The following is a 14,108-nucleotide window of genomic DNA, read 5'->3' on the forward strand; positions in this document are numbered from 1 at the left end:
CCAGCAGCACAAGCCCCCTGCGCAGACAAGCAGTCATTACGAGCCTCACGCAAAACGCAATTTAAAGGGTGATTTGGGTTTGACGTCATCCTCAAACACCTCTCAGCCCGTGCAATTACCTTTTCTCGGGATAAGGAAGAAAGGGAGTCCAAGGAGGAGGAGGAGAAGGAAGGAGGAAGGTCGGTCAGCCGGTGCAAAACATCCAAACCAGAGGGTCACCTTTTCTCTCCGGCGCACAGCTGGAGGATCCAGCAGCAGCATCAGGACCCACACAAGTCACCTCGTTTCCACCTTTGCTTGTTTTTTTGTTGTTGTTTGTTGTCGTCATCGTGGTTTCCTGGAAGACAGAGAGACAAGAGATTGGGTAAGCGTGGGTAAAGTAACTCTAAGCCATGCGTACAGGCCTGTACACGGACAGAGGACGGACGAGACCAGCGTGGGGTTCAGGGGGGGTTCAGGGAGAGTTGGGGAAACTTGATGACCTGCGCACGGTGGTTACCAAACGCCGCAACACAACCACAAACTATTACAACAGTTTTAAGGCGCAGACTCGATGCAAATCCACGCAGGAAAATGCAACATTGACCAAATACTTAGGATAATATGCATGAGTTTCCCTTTAGTCACATCTTCACCCTTAAAACACCAGAAAACCAGAACCCTCAGAGTCTCTCTGACTTTCACCTTGATAAAGACGCACAGAGACGCGAGGTGAGTTCAGGAGCCCTGGGTCAGAGGTCATGCTGTTTCCCTTTAATCAACGGCTGTGCTTCGAGGTGTAGTTTTGTTTTGTCTTTTTTTTTAGACACGTTTAACAGCCGGGTCGAGCTCTAAAGGGGGAACTCCCTGTAACTGCGCCCTGTCTGCGCAGATTTTATTTTTTGTGCGTTACGCACGGGCCTCTCCATGTCTGTGCTTTGCTCACAGGCTGGGTCACATGTCAGTTTACAATTACAGAGACGCCTGCTGGGATTTTCTTTTCATGTGCAGCACGTCATGAATTTTGATTTCCTATTTTACTTTTTTTTTCCTATGAAAAAAAAACTACGTGGTGCCCAAAATACACAGGCGACAATGCAGGCGTCTATTTTTAAATGCTGTAATTGTGATTTTTAAACACGTCATTTTCCGCTCTCTGGCGTAGGCTACACACATTTTCCACAATGTTTTTGTACAGGCTTGTAACTTTCAGGGGAATCACACCCTCCATCACCTCGATGCTTTTTTGTGACCCTGTGCTGCAAGTATATATATACAATGAATTGTGGTTATTACGCCCTTTAGCTGTGATGGGACATCAGGGAAGAAGCTGGGTGTGGAGCTGCGTTTTTCTTCTCGGACATAAAGTTGATTGGATTTTATTTTGCTCCTTTTACTCTGTCTTTTAAGACAGGTCATGCTCATCTCTGGCTTTTATTTTTGAAGGTATGGCTTCTTTACGTACACACGTCACTGTGTGACGCTTTGTGAGCCAGAGTTTTTGCTGTGCTCCTGGAACTTACAGCATATTGATATAATCTGCAGAACTGTAAAGTGTGGATACTTTCTTTGTTGTTATTCTGCTGGGTCAGGCTGGGAGGACGTGGTGCTGGTGCTGGTGGCCGATTCTCTGTGTGCTCTTTGTGGGGAACGTTGACAGGGAACAGTAGTGGGCGATGCTTGAGGTGGATTAACTACTATTCACAAAACTGGGAGGGAGACACGTGTGCGTTTGCAGACAGAGAGTGTGCGAGGCTGCGTTGATGTCCATACACACACACACACACACACACGGCCAGTGTATGAGGCAGGGATTGCAGCTGTTCCTTATTCCTCTCCATCTGCCAATTCGTGCTGTTAGGATGGCCTTGTCGGGGAATCCCTTATGCACTTTGCTTACAGGTGTGTGTGTGTGTGTGTGTGTGTCATATATTGAATGGGGTTAGGGGTTCAATGACGTCTCAGCAGAGTGGCACCCCACCCTCCAACACATACACACACACACATATACACACGACCCTTCCACGTGCAACGTGCAAGGGTCTCCCCGTGTTTACACTCTCTGCTGGGGCCCACTGTCACTTGTTCAGTGTGGGACTGGGGGGGCTGGGGGGGCGTGGGTTTTGGTGGGCGGGGAGATGTTTGGTTGAAATAATGACTTATTGATACATGGCCCAAAGTTTTTTTTTGTTGACAGAAAATATCAAAATATTGTGTTTTTTATAAACAACGACGCCCGCAAGAGTTTGAGCAAAACTTGGCTGCGACGTAGCTGCAGAGCTCCGCCACAAATTCTAACAAAGAAGAAAACTGTTGACTAAAAAAAAAAAAAAAAGAACTGACACACGTAGCGCTGAAAAGCAAACATGATAAAAACGCCCCTGCTGTGGCAATGAGTGGAATAAGAAGAGTAAATAAAGATAACGATAAAGCAAAAAGAAAATCTGAGGAGAAAAAAGAAACAAGTCCTTTAAAAAAAATAAAGGTTGTAAAGATTCCACGAGTGGAGCCGTCTTCTGGTGTCGATGTCTCGGCGCGGCGATTGCGCCCTCCGCAAATGCTTTTTGGGGTAAGGGCTTCCCAGATTAATAGTTATGAACAGCAAGCCCAGACCGCAAAAAGATTCGTGAAGGACATTATCTACTGCTGCTGCTGCTGCTGCTCCTGCTGCCGTCCGACGGACACTCCGTGACACCCGGGTAGTCTGCTTTTCCGTGAATTTATCTCCCATCCCGGCTCGGTTGATTATATCTCCAGCCTTCGGCAACCCGAGGCGAGTGTGTCCCTCCAACACACACACACACACACTAGGAGGATGGATGGGAGATAGAGAGAAAGAGAAAGAAGGGGGTCTCCGGATGCCAAGGCTGCTGCTGCTGCTGCAACTGAGAGCTGTCCAAGGTCCTTTCGCTCTGATTCCCCACTCCTCCTCCAGTTTAAATTCTCCTCTATCTCCCCTCTCGTCTCTCCTCCCTCAACCATTCCCTTTCTCCTCTCCCCTTTCCTCTCTCCCTCATATTTTCCTTTTCCCTTGCCCATTTTTTTATCCAAACGCTCGGATGTGCAAAGCCCGTGTGATCACTGGGAGCTGTGCATCGATGCGTTTTGTTGTCAGTGTGCTCGCTCGCTCGCTCTCTCTCTCTCTCTCTCTCTCTCTCTGTATTATATTCCCTGGTCCGTGGTGTGTCTCCCTATAGTGGAGCGCCTGGCTCTCTGCAGCCGCTCCAGAGCTCTGGGTGAGGAGGGAGCAAGGCTGTAAACTGCTGGCAATAAATAGAGAGCAAGGAGGGATCTTATTGGAGCAAACCAAACCTCGTCATCAACCAATCGGCGTCTCGCTCATATAGGGACCCCCCTTTTTGAAAAAAAAGACTGCTAACCAAATTGTGATCTATACCAGAGAGTGTACACTTTTTGGGCATTGATATAAGGGCATGATGATGATGATGTCAATATTTTCTTTATCAATTTTTCTGGGCGTCTATAAAATACCTTAAAACTGACATCTAACTGCTTTATATCTTCATAAACGCAACCAAATTATGATGGTTATAACAATAATGATGATAATAATAATAAAGACGACATTTGACAAGCAGGAATGAGCAATTCTCAGCACAAATAGCGCCCCCTGTCTTTACGAGTCACAGCTACAGGAAATAATGAGGAATGCAAACATACCAAGCGAAAAATAATGACAATAATAAACAACAACTGGATGTCGACAAAGTGTGGGAAGCTCTGCACAGCCATGCGCATCGCACTACAACATAGCAAGAAGCATCCGAGGCGACTCATGGTCACCTATAGAGTTCAACGGAGGGTACCACTTCAAAAAACAACACGGGGGGGCTCCGGACTGCACATTCAGTCCGGCGCAACAGTTCAGTCTGTGTTTTTTTTTTCTTCTCCTTTCTCTCTTTTTTTAAATGGTTGAAACCATCACGTCTCCGCTGCAACAGTTTATACAGCAGCAACTTAACACAACAACAACAACACGTTGCTGACATAAGGAGTTAATCACGACCGTGGAGCCACTCATTCTCACACAGAGTTCAAACAATCTTTAATGTGTGTTTTTTTTTTAAATAATTAGCAAAAAGATCATTGAAAAAAAGAAAAATTAGGCAACTTACCTTTGTTTGCAAAGGTTCATTTAGTTTCACACCCTCTCCCCTAAAACAATCCGGGTCACGATCTGGATCTGGACCCCCCTTCTCTGTTTCTCCGAACCAACAAACCCCCCTCCATCCCTTCTCTCTCTCTCTCTCTCTCTCCATCCACACCGCCCCACTATCACTGATGAAACTCGTCTGCATTCAAGTTGGCTGCCAGCAAGCAGCAGGGCTCACACTAAAAACAAGCTCAGGGGGGCTGGGGAGGGGAGGGGATGGAGGAGGAGGAGGGGGGGTATTTGGGATTGAATGGAGGAGATGGGGAGGGTGAGGTAAATGGTTAGTGCAAAGCCCACCCCAGACCTCAGACCCCTAACCCTTTCCCTCCCGCCATACCCCCCCCCCCCCTCTCTCTCTCTTCCCTCCTCTCTCCTCTTTAACCCCCCTCCTCGGTGTGGGTATTTTTTTTTTTTATTGGGTGGTCTTTTCATTTGCAACCCAGTCAGTCACGATTCTCCCCCACCGTCTGCACTGCACAGTGACTGCCTCTCCTGACGCAGCCAACGCGCACTTTACTCACTTTAGCAGTCACGACTCGGGAATCCGTGTTGTTTCCACCGAAATTACACGCTCGGTATTGAATTATTGAGCAAAATCTGGTCCCTCGAGTCGGTATTTGCACGTTTTGGCCGACGAAGAATAACAGTTGTTTTTTTTCTCCCCTGTGTGTGTCTGGAGAGGTTGGAAGACTGTATCGCAGGTGAAGTGCGAACGGGATTTGGCATGACAAAGACAGGTGGTTGATGTGTGTGTGTGTGTGTGTTTTTAATCCATCTGTGACACGGTAGCCTCCTAGCCTGCATGCAAAATACTGAGGAAAAATTTGTGGCCAAAGTCGTGCACAGACTGGGATTCAGTGCGAGCGCGCTTCTTCTTGTGTCCCAGTCGGGCTGCAGGACTTGTGCAGACGCCTGTGTCCAGCCTCCTCTCCTCTCATCATCATCATCATCATCATCATCATCATCATCATCATCTCTGCGTTCTGGGTCGCTAATTCAACACTGATACCTTAATTGAAATCCTTCAAACTCTTTATTGGCAGCGGTTATTTCGCCTCATGTGTGCCCTCCTCTTGCTACAGGACGCAAACTCATTGGAGAGGGGAGAACCAAAAAAACACATAACAGCACTGAAGCAGGCGCGTCTAACGCAGAGTATCTCAACTATTATGACACTTTTTGGAGGACGCATTCCAAACTTTTGCGCTGTTGTTTTCGGGTTGGAAAAGCAAAGAAATGCTGTTTCCTTTATGAGTTTGGTCTGGCACGAAAAGAAATGACGGGGCTGACGTGAGCAGAAGACGAGCTGATCCAAGTCGGTACGGCTGCTGCCTCTTTCTCCCTCTCTCTCTCTCTCTTTCCCCATCTTCCCCTCTCCCCCGTCTGTCTGCCTATAGCATCCGTTTAGGTCGTTCAAACTACACAGGCGGGAAAAGCTCCTTTATGACATTTTTTTCCTGCCAAGTGTCTCCCGTCAGTTAGGGGGCAGGCAGTCCTGAAAGAGGCGCGGGTTGCTTCAGCATTTGTGTCCAAACAGGAGCAAATAAAGGTTGTTTTTTTTTTGCAGCCAGGAGCAACACTAATCAGCAACCAGTACATAGACACAAACACACACATGCACACAAACACACCAGCAACAGCCCACTACTGCCACTTGGTGTGGTTTCAGCACCATTGCTGCTGGACAGCTCCCGGGTTTCCCCATGCGGTGCGCCTGGTCTCTGCTGCAGCAACAGCTCCTTCACTTCACTCCACTCCCTCCTTCCTCCTCCTCTTCCTCCTCCATCCGCCGCTTTTCTTGTCAGAACGACTCCTCTTTTTAAAAAAAAAAAAAACAAGAAAAACGGAGGAAAAAAGGCGTCCTTAAGCGCTCATCAGAGAAGGGTTCCCCACGCTTTCGCGGTTAAGCATAGAGATGGGAGGGAAAAAAATAAATATGTGATAGAGACTCAACAGCGCCAACAGACAAAGGGAGTTTTTGCACTAGCTTATTTACTAAAAGGGGTGATTCCTACTCTGCAGGAAAGGGTTGCTTCGGCTCTACAGTCAAACATGGCTCGTAAAGCATGCCAATAAAATCCATGGAGTCAAGTGGGAGTTTTTTTTTTGACGTGCATGAGACGAAATTATAGGAGAAGATAAACTAAACAGACACTTGGCAGCATGCACAACCAAATACACAAAACGGAATAAAACATTGCATATGCAAAGGTCCTCACTCACCGTGGTGCAGACACATCCTCGTTCTAAAAAAAAAAAACGAAAGAAAGAGAAAACACAAGAAAAGATTGAGATTTTAGTGAGAAGCCGCAACAAGACTCTGGGAGAAATGCAACAGATTAAGTCCTCCATTTGTTATTATGTAGGCTTACAGGGGCACGTCCAAGTTTGTTCAGGATCGCCTCCTTTTTATACAAGTGATACCCGTCTGTCTATTTCTGGCGCACGATCAAAACTATGATGCTATTTTTAGGTCACAGTACGAGGAAAGAAAAAAAAACACTCACTCACAAAAAAGGCTTCGCTTATGATGGTTACGTGAAGTGCATGTATAATGTAAATTAATTTTGCTTCTCCAACTCTGCACAAGAGCCCCGATTCCCCTCCGTTGCATCATTGCAGTGATTTTTTTTTTGAACCCAATGTGCCTTCAACAGCACCACCACCACGTCCATCTCATCCGCTACTTTCTCCCCTCCTAACAACTAAAAAAATCTGGCCGACGCTGCCATTATCATCCACAATATTTGATGTCTTGTCGCCCTCTTCAGAAGCTTCTCGTCCCAGTGTCACTAACATCAGCTGAAACTCATAAACGCTAAATATACGTCCAAATACTGATGAACACGGACTGCCCGGCGCTCCCTCAGGGAATTTCTTTTTTCTTGGTAGACGACGGAGCACTGTAAAATTTAGTAATTAAGCTTTGCTGACGAGAGGAGGAAAAATAATAAATAAAAAGCCATTTTTTTGTTGAGGGGCTGCGTCAGTTACTAGGCATTGACGTCACGTTTAGATTCTCTCACTTTACAGCCCGTAGCGTCTGATTAAAGACCGCCGCTCTGTGATCAGCTTTTCGAATATGTGGCGTGGAGAAAAAAGAGGGGCAACACAGAGACATGTACAGGTGAATAATGTGCTGTGGACTTATGGAAAGTGGATGTTTGGAGTATGTTATCTCCTGGTAAAAACCCTCCTCTAAGGCTGGAGCATCTGGGTTCCCCCCCTCCCTCCTCCTCCTCTCCCTCCCTCCCTCCCCTGTCTCTACATGACCCCCCCCCCCCCCCCCCCCCACCCCACCAAGAGTTGGTGCTGTTTTGGTTTCAGACAATCTATATCCCACCATACACTATTTGGTGTATGAATCTGTAAGCGGAGATAGAGAAGAGGGGTGAAAACACGTCGAGCTCATCCGCTGCTATATTCACTGGCGTGCCCACGCACCAGACCCCGTTCACCCACGGAATAGACCCACCGGGAGCGCACACTTGTGCATGGAAAAACAAATAAATCTCCTTCCACAGTATGCTCCGTCTCTCACCCTATCCTCATCTATATCTACATCATCTTTACTGTAAGACCCTCTAACACACACACACCACGCCATCCATCCATCCATCTGCACTCCCGCCGCGTGGACATTCACGAGACTTTACGCAATGGGACGGGGCGGGCTATTGGGTGGATGGAACTGGGGTTTAGAAATGGAAGTGGTGAGAATCCAGTGAGTGGCAGCTACCTAGAAAAGTCGGCTCAGAGAAGGGAAAAGGGAAAAGGGCTGCGCCCGTCGCATCGGTTTGTGCTATTTTTATCCCTGCCTGTAGGCCAACTGTATGTCCGTGACTGCTGGCGAGTGCATGTAAAGGAACACACTCAGACAGTGGATTTTAGCGTGTCTCCTTTAGGATAATAATAATAAAGCACGAGGATATTAAGGGAAAAAGGAACACGGTGAGTTTATGATCTGGACATTTTGAATTATTTCAGGCGTCCTTGTTTCCATTAAATCAATCAAAGGTAGACACAAATAAATGATGTAGCTACACCATCAATCCAAAACAGACCCACCCTTACGGGCAACCCTACACACAGAGACACACAGTTCCCAGTAGTCCACAATCATTCAGTCAAACAGGGACCAGCATCAATGAGAGATGCAGCCGAGGCTCCTCAGTGCAGTGCCCCAAGAACACCACATGGTGTCGACAACCTTAGCTACAGATCCTCCTTATGGTTCTCCGCCCCCAACCCCCCAACCACCACCACCACCCTTAAAAAAAGTACATGCACGCTTGATTCCAGCAAGTTGCGGGCCACAGCAGACTTTTTTTTCTTTTGTGAAGCCTTTGTCCGAATTCTCACAGCGAGAAGGTACAGAACACGCTGCAGCTCTCCTCCTCACGACTAAGCAATCATAGGAGGAGCGTGCAGGGCTGTTTGCAAACAGCTCTGCTGCAACAATGTAGAGCCAGAATGGACAACTCCATAACACACTCACTTCAAGACTATATAGGATTAGATGTTTATCTATCAAAGTCCCAGATCCATTTTGGGGGGTTATAAAGCGTCATAATATACTCAGCCACAATTGTAAAGGAGCATTTTCAATGATTAGAACATCTTGTAACAAATGGTACAGCAACAGCAGAGGATACAGAGACAAGTTTTTTCTGTTTATAGAGCTTCATGTTTAGTTCATTCATAAACAAGTTATTTAGTAAACACGACTATTTTAACAGTAGCCTACTGTTCAACTTCAAGACTTTGAATATCAGAACATATGAAGCTGTTTAACAACTGAAACTCAAACACCAGTTTGAATTGGAGCGCAGGCCGCGCTGTCCGTGGTGCTGAACACTTTGCATGTTTTCCAAACATAAAATAATAATGATACCTCAAAGAGTTAATGTTATCACTTTGGGGGCATGTAGGACTCTGAAATGCAGTTATGTTGCTGCCATGAAAGGTGAACCAGACATCATGTAACTCAGTCTAACTGGCAACATGTGTGGGCTGACGCAAGTCCGCTGCGGAAAGTTGTTTACAAGTGGAGAACTAAAAGGCGCCTGGCTGCCAAACTGAGGGCTGATTATGGACAAACACATAAATAAGAATCTCTTTGCTTTATTGGCACGACGGTGGGAACTGTGAATGATAAAAAAAAAAACTAAAAACCGTTCTAGATTTAAAGATTTTGCCAAAGTTCTCCCCCCTGGCTGCTGTCTCTCTCTTAGTTGTTACTAGGCATCTCGGCAGAGCAGGCAGCCTAAAGCAGAGGATCCCCAACACGTGAACACTCCTACGCATTACCGCAGCCCGCTCTCTTTGAGTGTCTGCAAAATCCCATCCGCTGTCAGTGTGCATGCATGCACACACGTCCAAAAAGATTACAGCTTCACTGCCGTGTTTAGAGTCTGTTCCGGTCAAGGTGGCAGCGTGTAGGAACGCCGGCATGCCCTGAAGTGAACCTGAATAAAGTCGCCCCGCATCCCCTCTTGCGCAGCACTCAAGAAAGATAAATTATGAGCCTCAGACTCTCTATTAGGGAAGAATTCAGGAAAAAATGCCCCCAAAAAGCATACACGATGTTTTTATCCATAAAATAAACAGTCTGTGGATGGCAGTCCCCGCGCACGACTCAGCTCAACCGGTAAACACCAGGACATCTATGTCCCAAAAATATCTACGCATGGTCAAAGCGCAAACTTGGGTTAGGACTTCGTGCTATACCTGCAAAAGAAGACACTTACCTGTTTTTTTGATTTTGATATTTCTCTGTTTAAACTCTGTTTAAAGGAGGGGTTTGTGCAGGCTGAGACTTAGAGAGAGACACGGGGCAAAAGCAGGGCAGGCTACAGTCTCTCCTCCTGCGTCAGGACGGAGAAAGCAGGTCAGTCCGGTGTGCGTCGTCTCCCTTGTTCTGTCGGAGTAAAATATTTGGTGTTGCCATTCAAGATTCAGGGAGCCGGTTTCCAAAGAAAGGTGGATTGGTTGGGAGTTGGTGTTGGGAGGGGTGAAGGGTTTGGGAGTGGAAAGGTGGCGGGGGAGAGGAGAGAGGAGGAGGAGGAGGAGGAGAGAGCACAGAGTTACAAATGTGATCCTGCTGCTGAAAGAGCCCGCCAAATCAGGGGGACTTTTACGCATTTGGGGAGGCGCACCACACGATTCACCTCACAGCATAGACACGCTCTGTCCTTCTCGCTCACTGTCTGTGCGCGCATGTGTGTGTATGAGTGTGTGTGTTGGTGAATGACTTCCAGACAGAGACGGAAAGCATGAATGGGGAAGAAGAGGCGCGACTGAGAGTCTGCGCTATTATTGGAATTCACAAAAAAAGAAAGAAACGCTCATGTCACAAACAGTAAAGGAAACGTTGGTGTCTTGAAGACACTGCAATCACCTCTCTCCCTCTCTTTTTCTCTCCATCCCTGTGTGTTTGCCCCCCCCCCCCCCCCCCCCCCCCTCTCTTCCTCTCTCTCTCTCTCTGGTCCGCTTCTCCAGCAGTGTGCTATTGACCTGCATTGACGTCATTGCGTCATTAGGTATCCCTTAGAAACACTGACTTTCAAAAATAGTATCAAATTAATTCAGCTGGCAAGAAGAGATGGGTGGGGCTTGTGAGTGTTTGGGGTTTGGGGTGAAGGGGGTTTGTGGGTAGTTGAGGATAAAATGTGGCAGCATGTTTTATGCTGGGATTTGGATTTTTTTTTAGCCTCCCATTCGCCACCATTTTCAATTCCGACTTGGGGCGGAGCGCAAGACCAGACACATCGATATCTGAGGCCTTAACTCTTAGAGCTGAACTTGGAGTCAGTCCACTGCAGCAGCGAAAATTTAAAAATAACTCACATTTCACATATTATTATGCATATTAGTCATTGCTGCTAAATATAAACACACACACAGGCAATAACAACGAGAGCACATATAGAGCAAACATTAATATTAAAAACAGCAGCTTGTGCAATTGGGTCAAACGGGTCAGAACAGGTTTGTCTCTTTCAGTTTGTGTCTATCTTCCTGTCTCTGGTTCTTCCAGTCTAAAAATACCTTCCAGCCTCAAGCTGACTCTGTTGAACCTTTTCCCCCATTTAACCCACAGCTCTTAAAGCCGAGGGAACCAAAGGACAGACACACAAGCAGCTGTCCGAAGGAAAAAAAGGGAGTTTTTAACTTATTGGACAGCTTGAGGACTCTTTTGGTCAGAGCAAATACTTTCAATAGCGTTATCAATAAGGCTTTAGGACATTATATGTTATTGTAAATGGTTAATTGATGGGAATTGATTTAAATGGTGAGTCTCAAAGGACTGAAGGGGTCAGGACTGCTCTTTGTGGAGATCCTGTTGTGTAGTTGCTAATAGGAGCTGTCCGTTGTGCTGAAAACTCTCAAGCTTATGCTGATTTAATCCACATATAAATGGTTGTTAAGAGTTGCCTTCGATTTATCCACACAGCTAGGAAGAAACTCTCATGAGTCATAAATGATTATAAGCCGATGGAATGAGGCTATTGTCACAGGTTTTCCACTATCTTATAGAAATCATAGACATCATTGTACGCTTATTGTATCTATGTCCATACCAAAAAAACGCTTTAAGAGTGAAGTGAGTTGTCTACAGCAGATAAAGTGTATTTTATCTGCAGTAATCCAATCTAAGAAGAGAAACAAGGGGACAGTGTCTCACTATCCATCCAAACATGTACATATATATGAAGTCTCCTCTAGTAAAACAGCTTGTCAACTCAGCTTTGAGTAAAAACCTTGTTTTACTCACACTCACTGTTGTATTGAAGTAGGACACAGTCATTCTGAATGGGGGGGGGCACCTGCAGCTCAGGTGTAAAGAGTGGGTCGTCTGTCGGGTTCTATCGAAACATCAAATCCCTCCTTGGCATAGTGGCTCAGTTCATGACTGTATGTGTGAAAATGGAGGAGGTGTTGTGATGAACAGCTAAGATTAAAAAGTACTATCAACATCAGGACTTACCCATCGGCCTTCAAAGACTCTGGGATCCTGACCTTCTACTCACCTGCACAGTTAAGAAAGCAAAAAACAGATTTAATTTTAAGAATCAGTGCATGTTTGACAGCTGATATTCATTCAGGAAAAACCAGCCTGTTATCTTTGTATCCACACTGTGTGAGTAACATCTGCATTTTCCATCTTTGATTCAATATAACTCTGGGACGTGTTTTGGAAAGTAGACACCTGCACCCATCTCCAAGACACACATTGTCATTGATGCATGCATGACTACAAAACACACACACACACATGGAGATGCTGCCTACTGATTTGGAACCCATCCACCTGTTTATTAATTTTTGGGCTCATGACACCTTTGAAAAGTTGCCCAGTGTACTTTAGTCACCTGTTTTTGGTTTTTTTTTTTTCATCCGGACCTGCAGGAAGTGAATGAGTCTGTGCTTTTAAGAAGACAGAAAGAAAGAGATGCAAGAGTTACATGCAGAAAGAGAGAGAGAGAGAGGGAAGGAGGCAGAGGGAGGCATGCAGAGAGACTGTAGCAAAAAATACTTCACCATTAGGACTGAATTAGGCCTTATGATTCATCCTCTTGAATTGAGAAACACACATTTCAAATGTCGTAGGAGGCTCATCTCACGTCTGGTAGCCATTTAGCACTACACCTTTCAGGTTTCTGCTGTGAGAATTGTGCGCTAAACACACTAAAAAAAAGAGTGTGAGTGCTGTTTGGGAGGAGGAAGCGTACAGCAATGGAAAATTCTCTTTATGACCAAATAATACACATGAATGTGCTGCTAACCTGTTTAGGTTTACTGCAGAATATATGCTACAAACTACTGTACTACCCCAATGATACATCCTGCTCTACAGGCCTGCATCTGACCTCTGACCCTCAGCATGAAAAAGGGAGAAAGAGGAAAGAAAACAAGTCAACAAACAAGCCTTTCTCTGGGTACAGGGTGTGGGCCTTCGAGATGTGTGATCACGAACATGGTGGGGAACTCACATGGGGAGGAATGTATCACACAAGACGTCATCAGCACCGGTGGAAGTCACGCAGCATTGAGGGGTCAGTGCCAAGACTGACGACAGAGTTAGAGAGACAGAAAGATCCTGGGTGTGACTAAGACACTCCGACCATGGAAAAACTGTGTGCTGTCCTTTCCTCCTCCATAATAACATAAACACACGAGTCAGACTGTTTGAGAGGAAATGTTAGTCTTGATAACAAAATGAAAATATCACTCCAGCCCTCCTCCTGGTCCCTTTTTTTAAAGCCTGTCAATACAATAATAATACCTTCCAAAACATTTGCTTTGGGTGTTTGATGGCCCCCGTCTTTTCCACTTGGATTTCTGCTAGTGTGTATGTAGGTGTGTGTCTGTTGTACACACACACACATACAAAGGTCCTTTTAATTTGTTTGATGTCTCCTCCCATTTGCCTTGTGGCTTTTCCATTCCAACTCGGAATGCATCCTTCTAGGAAACAGGTTGCATCTTTCTAGGAAACAGTGGGTGTTTTGGTCTGGTGTTTACTATTGGGCCCCAGAGAACGAGGGCAGGTATACACACTGAAAAGAGAGGGGGATTCAAGGGATCCTTCACCAGGGCAACAAAATCCCCCAGGAGGGTACAATAGAAGTGTGTTTTAATGTAATATTGTTGTAGGTTTAATTTAAGTTTTGTGAATCCTTGTTCATTTTTCTCTGTTTGTCCAAAAAATATATTTTAAATAAAGTCAAACCAGACATTTGTATCATCATAATTGACTTAAAAAAACACACTAAATGACGAGTATGAAGTCAGGAGGAACCATTTGTGTGGACAGAGGGATGGCTCGCGAGGTTTTGTTTGAATTTCAAGCCCAGATTAAGGAACCCTGTGCCCTCTCCTCCCTCCCCTCCACCTATTTATTTTTCCATCTCTCCTGCCTAAATGATGTCAATGGAAGCAGAGCTATAGT

At 45.8% G+C, this 14,108-nt stretch overlaps 1 long non-coding RNA gene across 1 annotated transcript; it reads right to left on the reverse strand.

Annotated features, from left to right (window-relative positions):
• Nucleotides 1-131: 131 nt before the first annotated feature.
• On the reverse strand, nucleotides 132-10,106 carry LOC114452558 (uncharacterized). The gene is made up of 3 exons (XR_003672278.1): nucleotides 9,904-10,106; nucleotides 6,377-6,399; nucleotides 132-337 (listed from the first exon to the last, which is right to left on the reverse strand). It is a non-coding gene; the product is annotated as an uncharacterized LOC114452558 (long non-coding RNA).
• Between the last annotated feature and the right edge of the window lie 4,002 nt (nucleotides 10,107-14,108).

This window comes from Parambassis ranga, chromosome 19 (assembly GCF_900634625.1).
Source record: "Parambassis ranga chromosome 19, fParRan2.1, whole genome shotgun sequence".
NCBI classification, from domain to species: Eukaryota; Metazoa; Chordata; class Actinopteri; family Ambassidae; genus Parambassis; species Parambassis ranga.